At 58.5% G+C, this 10,081-nt stretch overlaps 1 long non-coding RNA gene across 1 annotated transcript; it reads right to left on the bottom strand.

Annotated features, from left to right (window-relative positions):
- Nucleotides 1-6,470: 6,470 nt before the first annotated feature.
- LOC114086183 (uncharacterized) lies at nucleotides 6,471-7,513 on the bottom strand. The gene is made up of 3 exons (XR_003581600.2): nucleotides 7,435-7,513; nucleotides 6,972-7,308; nucleotides 6,471-6,753 (listed from the first exon to the last, which is right to left on the bottom strand). It is a non-coding gene; the product is annotated as an uncharacterized lncRNA (long non-coding RNA).
- Nucleotides 7,514-10,081: the final 2,568 nt, after the last annotated feature.

Raw genomic sequence — 10,081 nt, 5'->3', positions numbered from 1 at the left:
CTTGGCTTGCAGCCAACATGCTAGGAGGAAGCCCAAGCCACCCTGTGGAGAGGCCCACATGGAGGGAAAACAGTACTGACTTGCCAACCCTGTTTGTGACACAGCACGGAACCCAGGTGAGTTGCCCCTCCCCAGCCCTGCCCCAGACTGTATAGGTTCTTCAGCAAAATAAATTCTCCTTGTTGTTTTACGCTACTAAGTTTTGGGGTAGCTTTATGCAGTTACAGCTAACCCAAACAAGGTATGCCTTAGCCATAGTAGAGTACACCTGATGAACTTTCACATATGTATAAAACCATGTAACCATTAACCAGGTGAGATACAGAAGATTTGCATCTTCCCTGAAGATTCCCTGGTCAAACAGCTTCTTGAAATCCTACCCAGGCTCCTGGATTATGAGTCCCGTGGCCCTGGGCAGCTTATTTATTTTTTCTCAGTGATGTTTCCAAACTTAACTGAATTAAAAACACTCTCTTCAGCATCCACCAAAGAAATAAAAAGAGGCTCAGCTGTGTGGGCCAGAAAAGAGAGAATGCTCACATGGAAGACAACCAGACTTCAGTCCGTAACCTCTGGGAAGCAGGTTGGCAGGAAAATGAGCTGATCTGCTCTTAAATCTCCCATCAGCAAAGTCACCTCGTAAAACGCGAGTGCATAGGGTGCTGTCTTAATTCCTGTGATCAGGCCTGTGAGGCCTAACTCGCTATTTCCAGTCCTAAACCTTGTCCAGAGCAACAGAGGCCAAAAAGGCTTTGGGGAATCTTTAAACCAGGGGAGGGAGGAGACCCCCCAAAAATGTGCTTCACCAATTGCTTTACTTCAAACTGTGGGCTGATTTCCATTAATCACACTTGGCCCTAATTACCCGGGAGCAGCCTTTCTTCCTCTGGCCTGGAGCAGGAATTTTAAGGGGCTTCTGACAAAGCAAGGCCTGGAGTCCAGACAATAGTGGTGGCTCCGGGAAAAGGCTGGATGGAGAGGTGTCCAGCCGCAGCCTTCTCCTTTCCGGAGACCCAAGTTCCAGCTCTGCTTGTGATCTCCCCAGGTAGGAACCGGAGTTCCTCCACTAAATAGATTTTCCTTTTGTTGTCACATTAATTTGCAACTCATTAATAGTGACAGAAGTGAGGTACTGCACCGATGTCATTTGCATATTCATGAGTGACTTATTATTAAACAAATAAGATTTTCCTATCTTCGCAGCACCCAAAGTAAGGCTGAACAGTGCATTACACGGGCCTCGATGCTTTATTCTCTCTTTAATATGTTAATAGATGCAGTTGATTTCTTTAAGTAAATACGCATCTATAAAACAACACGTACTTTATGAAAAAGAAATCATTTAAATAATAATCCATTAGCAAAGTTGGTAACAATTTAAGAGGAACAACCCATTAATACGAACGCGTGAGAATCAATTTGCGAATTTTAATTCGGTTGGGTGGTGGGTTGCGGACAACCGAGGGGAAGGACCCGCGAGCGTGTGCGCGCTTCAAAAAATATTTTAATGAGTTTCCAGAGACGAGCCCTCGAGTCCTTCGCGTCTTTCGGGTGCCGGCTCCCAGTAGGTCGAAAACTGCTGGAGCCCTCCCCCGGATCAGCATTTTTCCGGCCTCCGCTGGTGATCGGAGGAGACGTGAGCTGAAAGCAGGCCCAAGCGCCACGTCTACCCGGTCGCTTTCCCGGTGCCCACCGGCCCCCCATCAGCACCGGGTTAAGCGGGGTGGGGGCGGGGCAAGGCCTGGTGTCCTCACGAGGCTCCCCCCGGGCACGGGCTGGGGCTCTCCCCTCCTGCCCTCCACTCCCCGGCCTGGGTTTCATCACAGCCGGTTCTTTCCAGCTGGGGTCAGGGTGGGCTCCCCCCGCGGCGTCGCGGAGCGCAGGGCCAACCGCGCACCCTTATCTCGGCCGAGTCAGACACTCGCCGCGCGGAATCTGTTGACATTTACTATTGTTCGCAGGAGTCCGGAGCGCGGGGCGGGGGCGGGCGGACCAAGGCGAGGCGAGGGCGGGCTGCGAGTGTGGGGCCTGCGGTCCGCTGTGTGTGTGTGTGTGTGTGTGTGCGCGCGCGCGCGCGCGCGGAGGGGGAGGGGCCGCCTTCACGGAAAATAAAAGTGGCCGGCGGGTCCGGAAGCTTCCAAGCCGGCTCACCGGCCCACGCCGGGAATAGAGGTGGTGGTGGGGGGTGCGCAGGAAGGAAGATGGAGCGGCCGGCGGTGGGGTCCGCGGGGGAGGGCTAGGGGCGGCTCCGGTCGCGCGGCCCCCGGTGACCCGCAGGACACAAGTGCATTTGTGCCGAGCCGTGGCGGGGATTAAAGTGCCATACGGCCCAAGCGAGGGGGGCGAGGCGGGTGGAAAACAACTCCCCGCGCGCACAAAGCGCGCATTGTTCCAGCCACCTCCATTATGCCGCGCTGCAGCCAACAGCCCGTTTCGCAACTGCCCTCCCGGCGGCCGGGTGCGCGCGCGCGCGCGCACACACACACCACACACACAGGAATTCGCCCCGACCCAGGCCGGGGTGGGTGCGCTCCGCTGGGACTGGGAGGGGCCGCCCGTGCCGAGGGTTGCGGGGGAGGGGGGGCGGGGGGTTTGGTGCCGGCGTCTCTTTCCAGCTCGGCTGCTGTCTATTCGGGGCTGCGTTTTTTGAAGGTCTTCTCTTCCTCATCTCCTCCCTGGCACTTTTCCGTTTCTCTGGCTCCTCGGGCCTGCCCCGAGCGCACCCCGGAGCCTGGAGCTCCCTGGGAGAGGCGGCGACGGCGGGGGTGGGGAGTGGAAAGGGCGCGATCTCAGCCGTTGTCACCCGCGGATCGCAGCCCAGGCACGCAGCCCTTGCCTGCTCTGAGGAGGACACGTGCGCAGGAGAAACGGGGAAAGCATCCCGCTTTCCAAAGAGAGGCTCCCGGAGCGCCCCCTCCCCAGCTCTCTGGCACTCCAGGACTTACCCCGGCGTGGAGCGGGATGTGCGGAATCCCGCGCCACGCCGCCTGGCCTGCCCGCGGGTGCGTGCCAAGTGGGCCAACTCGGTCGCCCCCACCTTAACCACGCGGTGCCCGAGCCCTGGCCTCCACCCTCTCTGCCGTTCATGGCACCGCACGGGCACATCGGGAGGAAATGAAGGCTTGCCAACATCTCCGCACCCTGGTCTCCCCTGGGTGCCCAGCGACTGGGGGAGCACAGCCAGTCCCCCCGCCCTGCTGCACCCTCCTGGTGGGCAGGTGGGGAGCTCGGGGCTCGGGCTCGGCGAGCTAGCGCGGTCTGGTTTCCTTTACGTTTACAAGCTATAAATAAACTTCCCCTTGGGCGGATGCGCTCTGCGTCCAAGGGCGGCTTCCCGCCGAATCCGGCGGGCGGTTTACGATCTGGGCCCGGAGCTGGTCCGAGCGCGGCGTGAGCCCAGGGTGGGGCGGCGGCTTCGGAGGAGCTCAGAGGTCGGCCAGGAGTGGCCGAGTGACCCTCCTCTCCCCCGCGGGGCCTGGGCGCCTCTGCGCTGAGGCCCGAGGGTGGGGCCGGGTGATTTACGAGCCGTCACCCAGCCCGCCCCTCCCGTTTCACTTGTTTTCCTCCTCTTCTGCTCAAACCCGGTTCCCAAGGCCTCACCCCCAACCCTGCCCTGCGACGATTTGGCAATTTCAGGCTGCCTGTGGCGGCCCCGGCTCTTGGCCGGGCGCATGTGCTCAGGGCGTGGGTGAAGCCCTGGGTGCTTGCGCCCCCTGCGCCCCCTTTCCGGGCGGGGAGCCAGCTGGGCTAGCGCGGCGAGGCTCGGCAGCTGGGGGAGGCCTGAGCGGGCGAGGCTGAGAGGAAGGGCTGGCTGCGCGGCTCCGGAAACCGCGGGCCTGTCGGGTGGATCCCTGACCCTCAAGGTCATGGCACGGGGAAACCGCCGGCCCACACCAGAGCAGAGGCCATCACACCAGTCGGCGCTGAACCTCAGGTCTCCACATGGCCCCACTCGCCGGGGAGTGCAGTTTCCCCAGGGAAACCCAGAGGTCACGACAGAAGACGTAGTGTTGGAGGCCACCACAAGTCCCACCTCTGTGCCCTCTGCCAGAGAGGCGCCGGGTCGCTCAGTATGGGTGCCCACACTGCCAGCTGGAGGCCAGGCTTCCTGAAGTCTCCAGCACACTTGCGTGTGTGGGTGTGGAGAGCTAGTTCACGTGGCTGGGCCTTTGGGGACAGTCGAAGGAGTAAGGCGACTCTGGCAGCTGCTACGCTCCTTTCCGCTGAGACTTTAGAGGCCGCGGAGGAGAGGCGTCCCAGCGGGTGGGCGAGAGTGGGAGCCTGGAGTAGGGAGGGGGCGTCTTCCCGTCGGGAGGCTCCGAGGCACGCACCGGGTCCCCTCCCTTCTCCGCGCAACCCCGGCCGCAGCCCCGCAGGCTGGCTTCTCTGCCCGGTGTTTGTTTAACCCTCCACCCCTGGGCTGCAGCTGCGGGCAGAGGGATCCCGGGCCTGCAGATCCTGGGGCTGGACCCCTATTTCTGCCCCTCCCCCCCAAACCTCGGGGCCGAAGGTCCCAGGGTGCCCGCGCCCCTGCCACCTAAATGGGCCTGGGGTTCGTCCGGGGTCGACAGAAGGTCCCCATTGTTCCCCGGGGGCTGGGGCTGGGAAGCTGACTCACTCTCTGAGCAGAGCGATGCCGAGTGTTTTCTCGGCAGCCTTTACCCGAGTGCTGTATTTAGACAGGCTTTATTTACAGTACACATGTTTTCGGCTCGTTCTTCTGGAGGCGGGAATGGAAACTGGGCAGAGCGTTCTCCCCGTGAGCCTCACGTTTGGAAAGGGTTGAGGCTCAGCGGAGTCGAAGGATTCCACCCCGCCCGTATTCTCTAGTAAGATTAAGTCCAGGAAAACATTGAATGGGACCGAACAGGAGGGCGCTGGGGGACACACAGAGGGCCAACCCTCTCATAGGGCCCATTCTTCCACACCCGGAGGGAGGTGAGACACCATCCAAGAGGGTGAGGGCCCCAGAAGGTCACAGGGACAACAGTCAGTTTAGTGTGAAAAGGGTCTTAATTCCACTTCCTGGGCTGCTTCCCCACTCCTTTGCACCTCCAGGCTTCCCCAGGTCTGGATCTCTCTGGGTTCTGTGCAAAGTCTTGTGGCTCCTCCGGTGGAGGTCACAGGGCAGCCAGGCGGCTGGAAGGCCTCTGGTTACCAGCCTGCAGTCAAGCTGGCTTTTTGGCAGCGGCTCAGTAAGTGGGGTGGTCCGGTTAGGGACTGCAGGAAATTGTCTCAGCTAGATTAAATATTTTACAAAACCTTCGGGGGGCCTACGGTTGACTTGAAGCTGGCAATGTTAAACCAAACAAAAGTTAACGAGTTCTCTCTCCTGACTTTTTAGGTACAGTTCAGAGAAGACTGGGGGTAGCGGCTCTTTAGAGGAAGCAAGTTTAATGGCGTTTCCTCCCATTTCTCTCCACAACTTTCTGCCCGGTAGTCTCTGGGGCTGGGGTGGCACAAAGATCTCTCTGGGGGTCCCTCTTTGATGGGGCTGCAGCTGACTTGATATCAAGTGGCTGATGAATTCCACGCCTGAGTTGTTAGCTTGCTTCTGACCCCTGCTTGAAATGAACTGCAGCCTTACCCAAGTTGCAAGGGCTCCAGAAACTGCATGGGACACAATGCCACAAAGGTCCAGCCGGGCTAATTCTTGGCCTGCTCCTAGGGTAGACCCCTGAGGGAGAAAGGCCTCTGCTTTTGCACTCAAGGTCCAACAGCATTTCCTGGTTTTGTCTCCTCTTGAGTCTTTGGCTGCAAATACTGAACTGTCTTGGGGTTTGCAGTGTTTCCTCCCTAAATCCCACACTCCTTGGTCCCTGCCCCTGGGGCTAGGGGGTGACTCCCCCTTGCATGCACGCTCACTCCATTCCCACATTCAGGCTGCAGTGTGCAAGCTCTGCAGGCCGGAACTGAAGTGTGGCCACTGGAGAGGAGGCAGCCTGACCTTTGCAGGAAGGGAAGGGAAGGCAGATTCACAGCCCACAGCACTGCAGGGAGACCCACAGCTGCACAGGGAGCTGCAGGCTTTGCCACAGCCCCAGCGGCTCCAAGGGAGCCTGTAAAAGGAAACTGGCTCCGAGAGGCAAGGGAGCTTCTGTGGCTGTGTGTGTGTGTGTGCGCCCCAGCGAGAGGCACAGGCCTTTCTGAGCAAGAGAAACTGCCTGGGGGAACCAGGGCTGCTGCCGGTGCCTGCTGGGGGGGAGGAGGGGGCTGAGCGCGTCCTGGTGGGGGAAGGTTGGGGTTTCAGTGCAAGAAGATTGTGGCTAAAGGAAGCTACTCGGAAGAGGAGCTGCCACCTAGGGACCCTCATCAGATGAGGGGGGGCCTCCAAGCAGCTTGAGAAAGTACAGCCTAAGAAGGGTACAATTGCTGAAGGACGGGGTGCTTGGCTGGGTTTTCAAACATTAACATTTGGGGTGGCGTCTTTGAGACAGAACCTTCTCCAGGAAAAATTGCAAGCTCTTTACTTGGAAGTCCCCGGAGACCCAAGGCACAGTGACCTCAGAGCCCAGGCCCACCCGGGGTTTGTTTCTGGGGAAAGGACTCCCCAAAGCACGACCCGCGCTTCTCCCTTCCCGGGCTCAGGGAGGGGGCGAGTGGGGGGTATGCCCACAGTGTACCGAGGCAGCCGCCCTTCGGAGCTCGGGTGGGGAAGGTGCCCCCTCCAGCTTCGGTGCTGGAAACCATTGTTCAGTCGGTATCCCGCGCTTCTCCAGCCGGGCTAATTCTCCACGTGTCCAATTTTCGTGTCTGAAAAAAAGCAGCAGCTCAGAAACAAAACCATATGACAGGACTGGCTGCAAACCCTGCGGAATCGAGAGGGTGGGGGAGGTGGCGGCTGGGAAGGGGGAGGGTAAATTACGTGTGTGGGGGGGGTGTGGAGGGTGTGGGAGTGTGAGGGGGGTGGGGGGGTGGGGGTGGGCCAGCACAAAACTCAAAAGTTTGGGCTATTTCCTACCCGATCTCACCTCCCGGCGTGCTCATCGGATGCAGTTCCAACTCCCTCCCGCAACCCCAGCGCTCGCGGGAGTGTGGAATTACAGTCCGGTGGCGAAGCGCTGCCGAGGGAGGCGACGCTCCGAGCCCGGGAGTGCGGAAGCGCAGGCCGGAGGCTGGGAGACCCCCGGCCGCCCCCTGCCGCTCCGTCCTCCTCCGGGTCACGATCGGAGAGGCCGCCTAACGCCGGTTCTGCAGGCCGGGACGGGGGAGGGGAGAAAGGACGGGGCTCCTCCGGGAAGCAGAGTAGAACCTGCCTGCCATTACTGGGCGCAATGTCTCCCGCCCCACCTTCCTGGGATCCAGCTCCTTAAAAAAAAAAAGAAAAAAAAACATCCCGAAGGCCAAATGTTTAGCTGCAGGTTGAGCCTTTCCCACTCCCGTGCCCCCTCGGCTTTCTCTAAAGCCCCCCCACCCCCACCCCCGGTCCATCACCCCGCTTCCTCCTGTGTACTGGCAGTGGCGGTCACTTCTGCGACTCTTCGGAGGCCGAAGGCCAGGAGCTTTGTTCTCCCGGGGCTTCCCCCTCCCCCCTCGAAGTCATTCCCGTCCCCGCACTTTATCTGCTCCCCCCACCCCCGCGTCCGCGCACACAAACAACCCGAGCTTATAATCTCATTAGCATAGGCCTCGGTCTGGGTGACCGCAGAGTCCCTGCGCGCCCCGCCACCACGCTCTACTTCGCAGCAAGCTGGAGTTTCTACCATGCATGCCCCCGAGTCCGGGACGGGAGGTGGCGGGGTGTTGCGGGGGACAGTGTTGGCTTTAGGGCAGGCCTGGAAGAGGAGGCCGCTCTGGGCAGCAGGAGCCGCAGGAGGAAGGCCCCTCCCAGCGCCCAGTTGCCGTGGTCCCCGGAGCAGATGGCAACTTTGTCTCCTGGTGTGCGCGCAGCGACTTTCAACACATTCAAAAGGCAGCGCTCAGGCTGTCGGGGAAGCCTCGCTGACATTCAGAACCGATTAAAGACCTGAGACGGTGCCAGGCGCAGTGGAGAGTTATGAATTAATCATGGGGGTTACCGATATCCGAGGCTCCCCAGGGCAGCCCCTCTATTATTAAGCAGACCCCACTGGCCACTCCTGACGCCCCCTCCCCCGCCGATGAGGGGCAGGCGCGGCATCTTTTGCACTGCCCCAATTAACAGCCCCCCGGTAATGTAAAAAGTGTTTGTCCTGCCACCCTCGGTGCGGGCTCAGGCCCGGCTCCTGGGCCTGCCAGACGCGCGAAGCATTGAAAGCTCAGCCTTTGGGACCAGGCCCGGGTGAACGCTGGGCTCTGATCCGGTCGTGGAGTGGAATGAGGCCCGGTGTTAGCCTCTGAGACTCAGGCCGGCTCCTTTCACCTCCATAGCTGGGGGGGTCTCTGGCTAGTGGGAGATGCCTGAGGCCACCCACAGCTGGGGACATGTCCAGGGCCCCTGGGGCAGGAGGCAAGCTTAGGGTTTTGCGTGGTTCTGGTGATGCTCCAAATATGGAAATACCGAGGTTCGTGTGTGCTTTGAAACCCCAGCACAGCCCTAGGGCCTCTTAGGAGGCCCATCCACGGCAGACACCATGCCCCAAGTAGCCCGGAATCACCCTAAATGACCCGGACCCCTGGGAAGCCAAGCAGCACACATCTCCACCACCAAACCGCTGCCCGCGTATTGTTAAATCACCGCACACTGTTCTAATCTCCCCTATTTATTTCCCAGGCCTGCCTGGCCGCAGATTTCTGCAAGACAGAGCAGTCTTCGGGTTCCTCCTGCTTCCAGAGGGGCCATAAAAAACAGATGGTCTCATTAGGAACAATTTATGCATATATATTTCGAAGAGTTCAGCAGAGCTGGGGTAGGTTTGCAGCCCCTGCGTCAGGCAGGAGCAAAATATCACCGCTTGCAAATGTTTCCAGTTTGCAAAATAATGGCCTATCCAAAGTAGCTAAGCAACGAATTACTCAAACACTGGAAGGTTAGATGCCAATATTATCACTTTCCTCGTGTTCTTTAAACTGTCCTCCTCCTGGTCATTGAATTTGGAAGGGGGGCTCCCAGGCTTCATACCCCTACGCCCGCCGGCTTTCTTTCAATGACTATTTCCAATCTCCAAGTCAAATCACTTATTAATTATAGAGGCAACTCGAGCAAACCCAATTACCCGTAGGCAGCCCTTCCCAGATGGGAAGTCTGTCTCGCACAGCTCCCACGGTGGCCCAATTTCTGGGGAGGCTTCTTTTGAGTCCAATTACTTTTTGTCAGTGGTCTGCCAGAGGCCCTGAATGTTTCCTATCCGGGATCCCTCTTCCTAGAGAAAATCCTTTCTTTCTGCACTGATGATGGAACCCAGGGCCTTGGGCATGCTAGGCAAGCATTCGACCACTGAGCCCTGCAACTCCATTTCCTAACCCTGTTCCCTTTCCTTCCTCCAAGGAGAGGTCCTCACCCATTAAGAGGGGCTGCTTTCAGGCTACTTTTACCTTTACACCACACCCGGTTTAAACCTTAGGAGTTCCAGAGCTGGCCTTGGAATGGCCGGAAGCCTAGACAGAGCCCTATTCATTTGCAAAAGCAGGAGGCTGCATGATTGGCTGGGCTGGCTGTCCCTCGACTTTTCTGTCCTCCCTTCAGGCCTGTCCTGTTGCTTGAGATCACCTGGTTTTGTGAGATAGGTCCCAGAACTCTGCAGGGCTTACTCCTGGTAGGGTGAAAAAGAAAATCTCTCTTTTTAATGTCACCACAGTTCTGGCCACGTGGTAATAATGCTGCCAACCATGAGGACATTGTGCCAAGCATGCCACATATTCATACATACGTCTCCTTAAACCGAGCAGCCACACTTCGGTGGGCATAATTTCTCCCATTTTGCAGATAAAGAAACTGAGGTTAAGAAACTTGCTACAAATCATGCAACTAGTCGAAATTGAAGCCCTTAATCCAAAGCCCGAGTTTTCATTCACAGTTTCTAAGACACCTTCCGGAATAGTATAAACCATAGGGGGAGGGAGGGGGACTGTTTACTAGCAGCAGAAGTCGCCTGGCAGAGTAAAGGTTTCAGGAAAGAGGTCTAGGCGTCCAGTTGGGAACAGGAAAGCACGCCAGGGGGTC

Source organism: Marmota flaviventris, chromosome X (genome assembly GCF_047511675.1).
Source record: "Marmota flaviventris isolate mMarFla1 chromosome X, mMarFla1.hap1, whole genome shotgun sequence".
In the NCBI taxonomy this organism is placed as follows: domain Eukaryota; kingdom Metazoa; phylum Chordata; class Mammalia; order Rodentia; family Sciuridae; genus Marmota; species Marmota flaviventris.
This window is presented reverse-complemented; position numbering and strand designations above follow the sequence as displayed.